Raw genomic sequence first — 12316 nt, 5'->3', positions numbered from 1 at the left:
AATTACATGGAGTCCACATATATGTGTAACTTCCAAATCAGTAAATCAATTCTGTGATGTCCCTAAAATGGATATGTACTTGAATCATTTCAATTAAGTTGACTAACATGCACTTCTTCAATAAAGTTATTTCTGCAGTGCCTGTAAATTGGAACTACATTATACAAAAAGAGGACCAAGGATAAATCTAACAAAAAATATTTATGTGATTGGCTTGATTATGAAAATATTACACGAGGATGTTTGGTTTGAATTACACCATGATTCATCAGTAAAATGAGTTTCTTTCATCCACATGTTTCTGAGGAAAATGAAGGTCATAAAATGTTCAAAAGACATCAAAGACCTTAAGCAAAACAATTTCAAACAACCTAAACCAAATCTAACCTATAAAAATTCACAAACCCGAGGTGTTTTCCTACACTAGAAGAAAATTTTGTCAAATTTGGCCTATAAAAACACTGAGATAAATCTTAAGACCATCTTTTTATTGAATGAGAAATCTAAAAATAATAATCATAAACACACTTTATCAAATTATGGAAGAACCGACCTCATAGAATACCAGTCGTATTGGATAACCAGCAGGTAGAAATCAACGCAACAGACAGTTTAATTATCTCTAATTCTATATCTTCACTATTTGCCCTCAACACCCTGAGATCATAATGTAACATATTGGCAGACATAAATATCCTGTCACGGTCGATCTTCTTTATCCCTGGGGATAGGGGAGAAAGAATACTTCCCACATATTCCCTGTGTGTCGTAGAAGGCGACTAAAAGGGGAGGGAGCAGGGAGCTGGAAATCCTCCCCTCTCATTATTTTTTTTCAATTTTCCAAAAGAAGGAACAGAGAAGGGGGCTAGGTGAGGATATTCCCTCAAAGGCCCAGTTGTCTGTTCTTAACACTATCTCGCTGATGCGGGAAATGGCGAATAGTTTGAAAAAAAAAAAAAAATATTCAAACATTATTACTCAGGGGACTCAAATCATATTGTTATGGATTCCTTCTCATACAGGCCTCTGTGAGCATGACAAGCTGATGCTTTAACCAAACTTCACTTAGTAAAGGCGATGTTGAAAACATTAGGTTTTCAACTAAAAATCTAAAAACTGTAATTAGAAAGGAACTAACAGACCTTTTTGAAGCAAGAAGACAAGTTCAGATAAGCACAAGTAGAAAATTTTTTCGTCACAGTGAAATATGTAAAGCAAAACATGTATAAGAGAAAGTAATATTATCTGCAGATAAGATGTTGTACCTGTTAGACTAAGGCTAAGCTATATCTGCTATTGGCCTATCTGAATCGTGTGGTCAAAGATTTGGACACAAACTAGAACACTACTTCTTAGAAAGTGAGAAAATAGAGCCTTTTAAGGCCTTTTTAAGGGTAATTCTAAACAAACCCTGCAAGAAATGTCACAACACATTAATGTGAATAACAGGATACCTAAAATTTTAAATTGTATCCACTTTTTGCATTCAGTCGAAAACTTACCATATGAAACTATGTAATGAAATATCTGTTATGAATTGTAGCATCCTAAGTGATATCAACCCACTGGGGTCTGACTAAGACCCTTTGTGACCAACGTAAACCTTTTGCACTACCACTCACAGGTTGAGAATAGGGTGCACAATAAACTTGCTGGGGAAACCCACAAAAATCAAACTGTTGATTGGTTGGTAAGGATATTCAGTGTATGTATGGACCACAGTGAAGTACCTGAGGGTTGGTTGAATGCATGCACAGTGCCACTGTACAAAGGCAAAGGGGATAAAGGTGAGTGTTCAAACTACAGAGGCACAAATTTGTGTATTCCTGGGAAATTATGAGGGAGGGTAGTGATTGAGAGGGTGAGGAAAGTACAAAGCATCAGACTGGGGAAAAGCAGTGTGGTTTCAGAAGTGGTAGAGGATGTGTGGATCAGGTGTTTGCTTTGAAGAATGTATGTAAAAAATACTTAGAAAAACACATGGGTTTGTATGTAGCATCTATGGACCTGGAGAAGGTATATGACAGGGTTGACAGAGATGCTTTGTGGAACATCTTAAGAGTATAAATGTGGGAGGTAAGCAGCTAAAAGCAGTGAAAAGATTTTACCAAGGATGTAATGCATGTGTACGAGTAGGAAGAGAGGAGAGTGACCAGTGCCCAGTGAATGTTGGTTTGCGGCAGGGGTGTGTGATGTCCTCATGGTTGTTTAGTTTGTTTATGGACGGGAAAGTTAGGGAGGTAAATGCAAGATTTTTGGATAGAGGAGAGAGTGTGCAGTCTGTTGGGGATGAGAGGGCTTGGGAAGTGAGTCCATTGTTGTTTGCCAATGATACAGCTCGCAGTGGGTGATTCATGTGAAAAACTGCAGATGTTGGTGAGAGTTTGGAAAAATGTGTGAAAGGAGAAAGTTGAGAGTAAATGTGAATAAGAACAAAGTTATTTGGTTCAGTAGGGTTGTGGGAAAAGTTAATTGGGATGCAAGTCTGAATGGAGTAAAATTGGAGGAAGTGGAGTGTTCAAATATCTGGGAATGGACTTACCGGCAGATGGAACCATGGAAGCAGAAGTGAGTCGCAGGGTAGGGGAGGGGACAAAGGTTTTGGGACCAATGAAGAATGTGTGCCACAGAGGGAGAGAACATTATCTCGGAGAGCAAAAATGGGTATGTTTGAAGGAATAGTGGTTCCAACAATGTTATATGGTTGCGAGGCATGGGCTATAGATAGGGTTGTATGGAGGCGGGTGGGTGAGTTGGAAATGAAATGTCTGAAACCAATATGTGGTGTGAGGTGGTTTGATCAAGTAATGAAAGGATAAAAGAGAGGGCTGGAAATAAAATGTGTGTGGTTGAGAAAGCAGAAGAGGGTGTGTTGAAATGGTCTGGACATATGGAGAGAATGAGGGAGGAAAGATTGACAATGAGGATATATGTGTCATAGGTGGAGGGAACAAGAAGTGGCAGACAAAACTGGAGGTGGAAGGATGGAGTGAAAAGATTTCGACCATTCGAGGCCTGTTGAGGGCTGAACATACAGGAGAGTGAGAGGCGTGCAAGGAATAGGGTGAATTGGAACGATGTGGTATACTGGGGTCAACGAGCTGTCAATGGACTGAACAAAGGCATGTGAAGCTTCTGGGGTAAACCATGGAAAGGTTTGTGGATTGGGAGCTGCGGTTTCAGTGCATTACACATGACTAGCTAGAGACTGAGTGTGAGCGAATATGGCATTTTTTTGTCTTTTTCTGACGCTGTTTACTGTGGGGCGTGGAAGAGACAGGAATAGATGAAGGCAAGCAAGTATGAATATGTGGCATGAGAAGCGTGGGAGGTGGGTTGATTAGAAAGGGTAGTGAGTGGTGGGATGAAGAAGTAAGATTATTAGTGAAAGAGAAGAGAGAGGCATTTGGACGATTTTTGCAGGGAAAAAATGCAATTGAGTGGGAGATGTATAAAAGAAAGAGACAGGAGGTCAAGAGAAAGGTGCAAGAGGTGAAAAAGAGGGCAAATGAGAGTTGGGGTGAGAGAGTATCATTAAATTTTAGGGAGAATAAAAAGATGGTCTGGAAGGAGGTAAATACAGTGTGTAAGAGAAGGGAGCAAATGGGAACTTCAGTGAAGGGTGCTAATGGGGAGGTGATAACAAGTAGTGGTGATGTGAGAAGGAGACGGAGTGAGTATTTTGAAGGTTTGTTGAATGTGTTTGATGATAGAGTGGCAGATATAGGGTGTTTTGGTTGAGGTGGTGTGCAAAGTGAGAGGGTTAGGGAAAATGATTTGGTAAACAGAGAAGAGGTAGTAAAAGTTTTGCGGAAGATGAAAGCCGGCAAGGCAGCAGGTTTGGATGGTATTGCAGTGGAATCTACTAAAAAAGGGGGTGACTGTATTGTTGACTGGTTGGTAAGGTTATTTAATGTATGTATGACTCATGGTGAGGTGCCTGAGGATTGGGGGAATGCGTGCATAGTGCCATTGTACAAAGGCAAAGGGGATAAGAGTGAGTGCTCAAATTACAGAGGTATAAGTTTGTTGAATATTCCTGGTAAATTATATGGGAGGGTATTGATTGAGAGGGTGAAGGCATGTACAGAGCATCAGATTGGGGAAGAGCAGTGTGGTTTCAGAGGTGGTAGAGGATGTGTGGATCAGGTGTTTGCTTTGAAGAATGTATGTGAGAAATACTTAGAAAAACAAATGGATTTGTATGTAGCATTTATGGATCTGGAGAAGGCATATGATAGAGTTGATAGAGATGCTCTGTGGAAGGTATTAAGAATATATGGTGTGGGAGGCAAGTTGTTAGAAGCAGTGAAAAGTTTTTATCGAGGATGTAATGCATGTGTACATGTAGGAAGAGAGGAAAGTGATTGGTCTTAGTGAATGTAGGTTTGCGGCAGGGGTGTGTGATGTCTCCATGGTTGTTTAATTTGTTTATGGATGGGGTTGTTAGGGAGGTGAATGCAAGAGTTTTGGAAAGAGGGGCAAGTATGAAGTCTGTTGGGGATGAGAGAGCTTGGGAAGTGAGTCAGTTGTTGTTCGCTGATGATACAGCGCTGGTGGCTGATTCATGTAAGAAACTGCAGAAGCTGGTGACTGAGTTTGGTAAAGTGTGAGAAAGAAGAAAGTTAAGAGTAAATGTGAATAAGAGCAAGGTTATTAGGTACAGTAGGGTTGAGGGTCAAGTCAATTGGGAGGTATGTTTGAATGGAGAAAAACTGGAGGAAGTAAAGTGTTTTAGATATCTGGGAGTGGATCGGGCAGCGGATGGAACCATGGAAGCGGAAGTGAATCATAGGGTGGGGGAGGGGGCGAAAATCCTGGGAGCCTTGAAGAATGTGTGGAAGTCGAGAACATTATCTCCGAAAGCAAAAATGGGTATGTTTGAAGGAATAGTGGTTCCAACAATGTTGTATGGTTGCGAGGTGTGGGCTATGGATAGAGTTGTGCGCAGGAGGGTGGATGTGCTGGAAATGAGATGTTTAAGGACAATGTGTGGTGTGAGGTGGTTTGATCGAGTAAGTAATGTAAGGGTAAGAGAGATGTGAAAATAAAAAGAGCGTGGTTGAGAGAGCAGAAGAGGGCGTTTTGAAATGGTTTGGGCACATGGAGAGAATGAGTGAGGAAAGATTGACCAAGAGGATATATGTGTCGGAGGTGGAGGGAACGAGGAGAAGTGGGAGACCACATTGGAGGTGGAAAGATGGAGTGAAAAAGATTTTGAGTGATCGGGGCCTGAACGTGGAGGAGGGTGAAAGGCGGGCAAGGAATAGAGTGAATTGGATCGATGTGGTATACCAGGGTTGAACTGCTGTCAGTGGATTGAATCAGGGCATGTGAAGCGTCTGGGGTAAACCATGGAAAGTTGTGTGGGGCCTGGATGTGGAAAGGGAGCTGTGGTTTCATGCATTATTGCATGACAGCTAGAGACTGAGTGTGAAAGAACGGGGCCTTGGTGGTCTTTTCCTAGCGCTACCTTGCACACATGAGGGGGGAGGGGGATGGTATTCCATGTGTGGCAAGGTGGCGATGGGAATGAATAAAGGCAGACAGTGTGAATTGTGTGCATGGGTATATATGTATGTGTCTGTGTGTGTATATATATGTGTACATTGAGATGTATAGGTATGTATATTTGCGTGTGTGGACGTGTATGTATATACATGTGTATGGGGGTGGGTTGGGCCATTTCTTTCTTCTGTTTCCTTGTGCTACCTCGCAAACGCGGGAGACAGCGACAAAGCAAAATAATAATAACATGTATATGTGTGTATATGTATATGCTGATACATACATGCATATGTGTGTTTATGTATATATGTGTATATGAGTGGATGGGCCATTCTTTGTCTGTTTCCTGGCGCTACCTCGCTGACGCGGGAAACAGCGATTATGTATAATAAATATACAAACAATATAGTTTTTAACAAGATGTCCTCGCCACAATATTTGTACAACATATGTGCATTGTGCCCTGTAAAACATAAGAGTTTCCCCATGTATACATATCCATAAATGCATCTACATATATACCACAAGGCCTCACCTGTGCCCTCCAAGTCAGATATGTCTTGCACAGTTTTCCAACCTGTCCAGCCATCTGTGTATATTGCAGCGGCTCACGCACTTGCTCAACCTACTGCAGATGTCAGTGGACTAAGACAGCCCTTCACCAGGTTCACATATGCTGATCCAAAGCCTAAAGAAGACAGGAAATCAGTTCAAAGCATCCACTTCTACCATGTTAGTTTTCAGGGTAAACTAAGGTAGGTGGGTATATATATATATATATATATATATATATATATATATATATATATATATATATATATATATATATATATATATAATGTGTTTGTGTGTGTGTGTGTGTGTGTGTGTGTGTGTATAAGGAGGAGTATTAGTTGTAGGCATCAGTTAATAATGAGGCAACTTTAGATAATATTTATTTCAGCATCTTTTCTATGACAGTTACACAATAGCACCTTCATTAACATTAACAGCACCTTATACAATGAACATCACTTTCACAGCACCCTAAAATCACCCAGAGACAAAAAACAGGGAAGGCAGCCTAGACCTCGATGTTCTCATTTACAGTTTCCTATCACTTACAGCCTTCTATTTCTTGCTTATAGGGAATGACATCCCTAAATATGTGGTTTTTACATACCCTTCAATGCTATTAAGTACATCAATTACTTCATTACCACTTGGTGTGACTCTGGCCCGTAACAGACATCATCTCCCTTCAGAATATGTACACCACTAGTGTGACTCTGGCCCAAAACAAACCCATCATATGACACCCTTCAGAATATGTACAATCTCGTGATCTTTATTACATATCTCACTGTTAATCTCTTTGACTACTGTATACACTTAGCCTATGAGGACTGCAATATCCCTGAACATACCTACAAAAGTGGCGTGAAGCGTTCGTTGTCATCTTGGTGACTAGAGTTGCCACCTCAGAGTGCTAGGCTCTCCCGCAAAGTGATACACTTAATAAAATGACAACGAAAAAAAAGAAAAGGGCTCGTCGAATTATTCCTGCTCTTTGACATGCTCCGTTGTTCATACCAAGTGCGAGTGACTGCTCTTAACACGAAAACACTCATTATTATTCCAGGTCTGCTCATCCCCCAATCCGCAATCTCTTCGTCCTCAGTGTCGTGGGGATGCGGCAGGGTTCACTTTTCAGCACTTCTTCGGCACTTTGTCATCATACCAGCAGTTCCCAATTCTTAATCTTTTCTTGATATTAGTGTGGCATTTAAGCTTTGGATACTCGGTCTATTTCGAAACTTTGACTTTGTGATGGGCACATGACTTAAAAATAAAAGATACGCTTTACATCAGGGTTAGAATGAGGCAATGTCAGCACAGCCAAAGCCTCTTGGCCAACTCACAAAGGTTCCTGAAGGGCTTTTCTCCTGTTGCATCCCTGGATGAGGCTATTTTCAGCACAGAGTCACACTAGGGTGCCAGTGTTCCGTCTCCACCTTTGCCAATTCCAGTATTTGAAGCTTTTTTTTGGTGTTGCAGGCATATTCACTTGCACTCAAGAGATGACATTAGCTTTAACACTTAAGACATTGTCTGGCAAACGTTGACGAAACTGTTTCATCAACTCCACCTACAGACTTTATGCATCTTCCTCGAATATCCTTTTTCATGGGGAAACTTACATTGTGCCCATCTTTCCAAACACATACCCTAACTACGGACGTGGGTTTACTAAGCAGTTCTGTACTGAATTTCCTTCCTTTTATTTTCCTGTCTGGGTTGAGGACTTTAGAACTTAAGGAGTCACTAAGTTGAATAAGGTCACTTAGGAGTTTGATTGGATCCTGTACCTCTGCTTCTAATTTCTCATGTACACGCTGAACTTTTCCAAGAAAGTGGCTCAGAAATATCAGGAAGGCATAGTTTTTCTTTGTCATTAAACATGTAAGTCATAGAGGCTCTAAGCTGTGTAATCCCTTTCACCATTTCTTGCCATTTCAAGCCGAGTCATACGTTCAACACACTGCTGCAGTATTCTGACAACTGCTGCTTCAATTGACAGCCACTGAGTCTGGCTTGGCTGGACGAATTTCATTGGAGCTTAACCATCACTGATAAAATAAAATGTCCCTTGCTTGGCGAATGGCAGAGTGGGAGAACCAATTATGGGTTTCTCTGATATCAAAATCCAGGTTCTTAGGGAGATACTCAATTGCAGTATGAGAGATAGCTAGCTGAGAATGACTCTCTCTCTCTCTCTCTCTCTCTCTCTCTCTCTCTCTCTCTCTCTCTCTCTCTCTCTCTCTCTCTCTCTCTCTCACACACACACACACACACACACACACTTGATCAGGATCATATGAGGAACTTATAACTTGAGTTTAGCATACACTTGTGCACTGTCGGTGCCAATTGCAACAAGGTTTTGTAACTCCAACCCATTATTTTTCAAGGACTTCGTGCTGGCATCAGATATCCCATCAGAATTTCAGTCATGAAGCTCGACAAGGTCCAAGAAAGTCACTACAATCTTCTGACTTCCAGGACAGAGCCGGGTAGCCATTACCCAACGTAATGTCATTACTTTCATCAGTTAAGAGGATAAAATTCTGATTGTCTTGTATCACTTTTCAAATCACTGGTAAAAGGCCGGGCAATCACACACTCTGCACACAGCGGCACTACACTTCGACCTTTTTAATTTGGAATTCTTGCATCTTTTAATGTCTGCAAATCATGCTTTGCACAACTCAGATGATCAATACTTAATGAGCAGCTAAGATGATCAACAACACAAGTAATGAACAGCTGAGATGATGAACAACACGTAATGAACAGTTGTGATGATGAACAACACGTAATGAACAGTTGTGATGATGGACAACACGTAATGAACAGTTGTGATGATGAACAACACGTAATGAACAGTTGTGATGATGAACAACACGTAATGAACAGTTGTGATGATGGACAACACGTAATGAACAGTTGTGATGATGAACAACACGTAATGAACAGCTGTGATGAACAACACGCAATGAAAAGCTGTGATGATGAACAACACATAACCAATTATGTGATGATCGACAAGAATTAAAGGAATTGTGGTCTGTCTTTCTTGTGTTTAGCTGTTTAGCTGTGTCTTTCAATATCACTTCAGTGTGTGGCAGACAATGGACTATGGCAGTACTTGCAAGGACATTTTGCCTCATCCCTTCTACTTTTCCGAACTACTATTCATATTTGGGGGTCTTTCAACCACTCTGCTGTAAATGGTTGAGTATATTTCTTACCTATTGTTGTGTTCAGTTGCCAACAACACTCAGAACTGTACTTGAAGTGAATGAGAGACTTTAGAGGGGCGACCTCGCGCGAATACACCCCGATTTGAACCTGTTTAATACAAAGAAATAGAACATGTTCATTTCGTTGAAAATGAATCACGTACAATATTTGTATTGTTTTCCTTGTTATTTTTATTAGGCTTTGATTAAACTTCCTAAATCACATTACCTTTCTAATTATATGATTTCCTCGTGAAATAACACTAAGTTTGGCGCTAATTTCAAAATGTAAAAAAAAAAAGGTCAGAAAAACGCGTTAAATACGAAATTTACGCGCTAGATCTAAAAAAAAAAAAAAAAAAGGAAATAAGAAATCGCGAGATCTAACACCTAAAGTATAAGTTGTCAATTTGTCCCTCCATTATTGTTTTACCTCAGGAAACTGTGGGCATGAGAACTTCAACTGTATGAAGAAGGTACGTGATTTTTACCACAGTATTCTACTAGACTTTGTAAGTGTAAGTTAAACTGGGTAAATAAAACTTAACCCAGATGTAATTCTCACAGTTCTTTATTTAGATCTAACCTCATACATGGATTGGTCATCAATATCATCCAAACCAAAACTTAGACTCCAATCCTAGTCTATCAACATCATTAGTCTGATCACTTGATGCAACCATCTACGAAATCGAAGCACCAATCTAGAGAGAGAGAGAGAGAGAGAGAGAGAGAGAGAGAGAGAGAGAGAGAGAGAGAGAGAGAGAGAGAGAGAGAGAGAGAGAGAGAGAGAGAGAGAGAGATTAGCTGAATCCTTTTGACCGACTAGTATGTGGCATGTTGTGATGTGGAAGATGCTGTAGAGTTATTTGGTGCACTGAACAATCTATCTGTATCTCTGATGCCTGACCGACCGTCCCCACCTGGAAACCCCTCTTGTGGAGGTGTCCGTAGCAATGGAATTGCCATCACTTGTGAAGTCCAATGCAGCTTCTTAACCCTTAGTGAATGCCTCACCCTTAACAGACCACTGGCAAAGTGCAACTATAAGCGCAGTGTTTACAAGGGCTCCTGCCTAAAGTTCCTACTGACTACTACTTGTTTCCTACCTACTACATCTGTCTAATGCTCCTGCCTAAATGTTCGTACCTACTAATGCTTCTATCTATTGCTCTTTGCCATCTTGCCAAGAGGCAAGGGCTAGCGCCTAGTGCTCACCACAGGAAAATCTAGGTGTGAAGAACGAATTGTATTGGCAAGTGTTATGCATGACAAGGAGAGACTGTATGCTTGTGGAGGGAATTTAAGCAATCCGTGAGTGGGTGAGGGAGAAAGAAAACACAGCTAGCTACCTGGCTCAGAGGAGTGTAACTTGACAACCACTAGAGTGCTACTTCACTACGCAGCTGTCACTAATCTTCACATACTCGGGCGTGTATATGACTCGTAATATACCTATCTGGTTGTTGCCTTCCCATCAGCTACAACCTACACTCATCAATGATATTTTCAAGGAAACATTTTGTCTTTGCGCCAACGCTTTATTGTATTGTAAATACAGGTTGCACCGACACTTTATTGTGCATACAGGTTACAGTCTTTTTTCTTCATATGTATGACTCTCTCTCTCTCTCTCTCTCTCTCTCTCTCTCTCTCTCTCTCTCTCTCTCTCTCTCTCTCTCTCTCTCTCTCAAAAGTACAATAGCTACTTTTACCCATAACGGTAAATATTATAATGTTCAATGACTCCTCTGAAATCATGCTGGCTTGCTTTCAAAACTTTGCCTCATTATGTTTCCCTGTTTCACGCAGCCTCATGGGTATGAGCATCAACTAACTCTTCAGTTGAGTTTTCCTCCCTCACGTATTTCATCTTTCCCCCTTCTTAGTCCTGTCACTTGCACTGGGAGATTCTGGTAGTGAGTCTCCAAAAGATGATGGTAACTTAGTAAATTGATAGAAGCAGTGAAAAGTTTTTATCAAGGATGTAAGGCATGTGTTAAGAGTAGAAGAGAGGAAAGTGATTAGTTCCCAGTGAATGTCGGTTAGCGGCAGGGGTGTGTGATGTTTCCATGGTTGTTTGATTTGTTTATGGATGGGGTTGTTACGGGAGGTGAATGCAAGAGTTTTGGAGAGAGGGGCAAGTATGCAGTCTGTTGTAGATGAGAGGGCTTGGGAACTGAGTCAGTTGTTGTTCGCTGATGATACAGCGCTGGTGGCTGATTCGGGTGAGAAACTGCAGAAGCTGGTGACTGAGTTTGGTAAAGTGTGTGAAAGAAGAAAGTTGAGAGTAAATGTGAATAAGAGCAAGGTTATTAGGTACAGTAGGGTTGAGCGACAAGTCAACTGGGAGGTAAGTTTGAATGGAGAAAAACTGGAGGAAGTGAAGTGTTTTAGATATCTGGAAGTGGATTTGGCAGCGAATGGAACCATGGAAGCGGAAGTGAGTCACAGGGTTGGGAAGGGGAAACGTTCTAGGAGCGTTGAAAAATGTGTGGAAGGCTAGAATGTTATCTCGGAAAGCAAAAATGGGTATGTGTGAAGGAATTGTGGTTCCAACAATGTTATATGGCTGCGAGGCGTGGGCTACAGATAGGGCTGTGCGGAGGAGGGTGGATGTGTTGGAAATGAGATGTTTGAGGACAATATGTGGTGTGAGGTGGTTTGATCGAGTAAGTAATAAAAGGGTAAGAGAGATGTGTGGTGATAAAAAGAGCGTGGTTGAGAGAGCAAAAGAGGGTGTCTTGAAATGGTTTGGTCACATGGAGAGAATGAGTGAGGAAAGACTGACAAAGAGGATATATGTGTCAGAGGTGGAGGGAACGAGAAGTAGGAGACCAAATTGGAGGTGGAAGGATGGCGTGAAAAAGATTTTGAGTGATTGGAGCCTGAACATACAGGAGGGTGAAAAGCCTGCAGGGAACGATGTGGTATACCGTGGTTTTTGGAACGATGTGGTATACCGGGGTCGACGTGCTGTCACTGGATTGAACCAGGGCATGTGAAGCGTCTGGGGTAAGCCATGT

At 41.3% G+C, this 12316-nt stretch overlaps 1 long non-coding RNA gene across 2 annotated transcripts in view; it reads right to left on the bottom strand.

Annotated features, from left to right (window-relative positions):
* Positions 1 to 9399, bottom strand: part of LOC139749402 (uncharacterized) — a 135756-nt gene extending 126357 nt beyond the window's left edge. The window contains exons 1-2 of one of the 2 annotated variants that reach the window (XR_011712960.1): positions 9300 to 9399; positions 6044 to 6196 (exon numbers count right to left, since the gene is read on the bottom strand). This is a non-coding gene — a long non-coding RNA (uncharacterized lncRNA). Of the gene's footprint in view, positions 1 to 6043; positions 6197 to 6914; positions 7580 to 9299 lie in introns of those variants that run through there. The other variant, XR_011712959.1, reaches the window with a different exon arrangement.
* Between the last annotated feature and the right edge of the window lie 2917 nt (positions 9400 to 12316).

Source organism: Panulirus ornatus, chromosome 7, assembly GCF_036320965.1.
Source record: "Panulirus ornatus isolate Po-2019 chromosome 7, ASM3632096v1, whole genome shotgun sequence".
NCBI classification, from domain to species: domain Eukaryota; kingdom Metazoa; phylum Arthropoda; class Malacostraca; order Decapoda; family Palinuridae; genus Panulirus; species Panulirus ornatus.
This window is presented reverse-complemented; position numbering and strand designations above follow the sequence as displayed.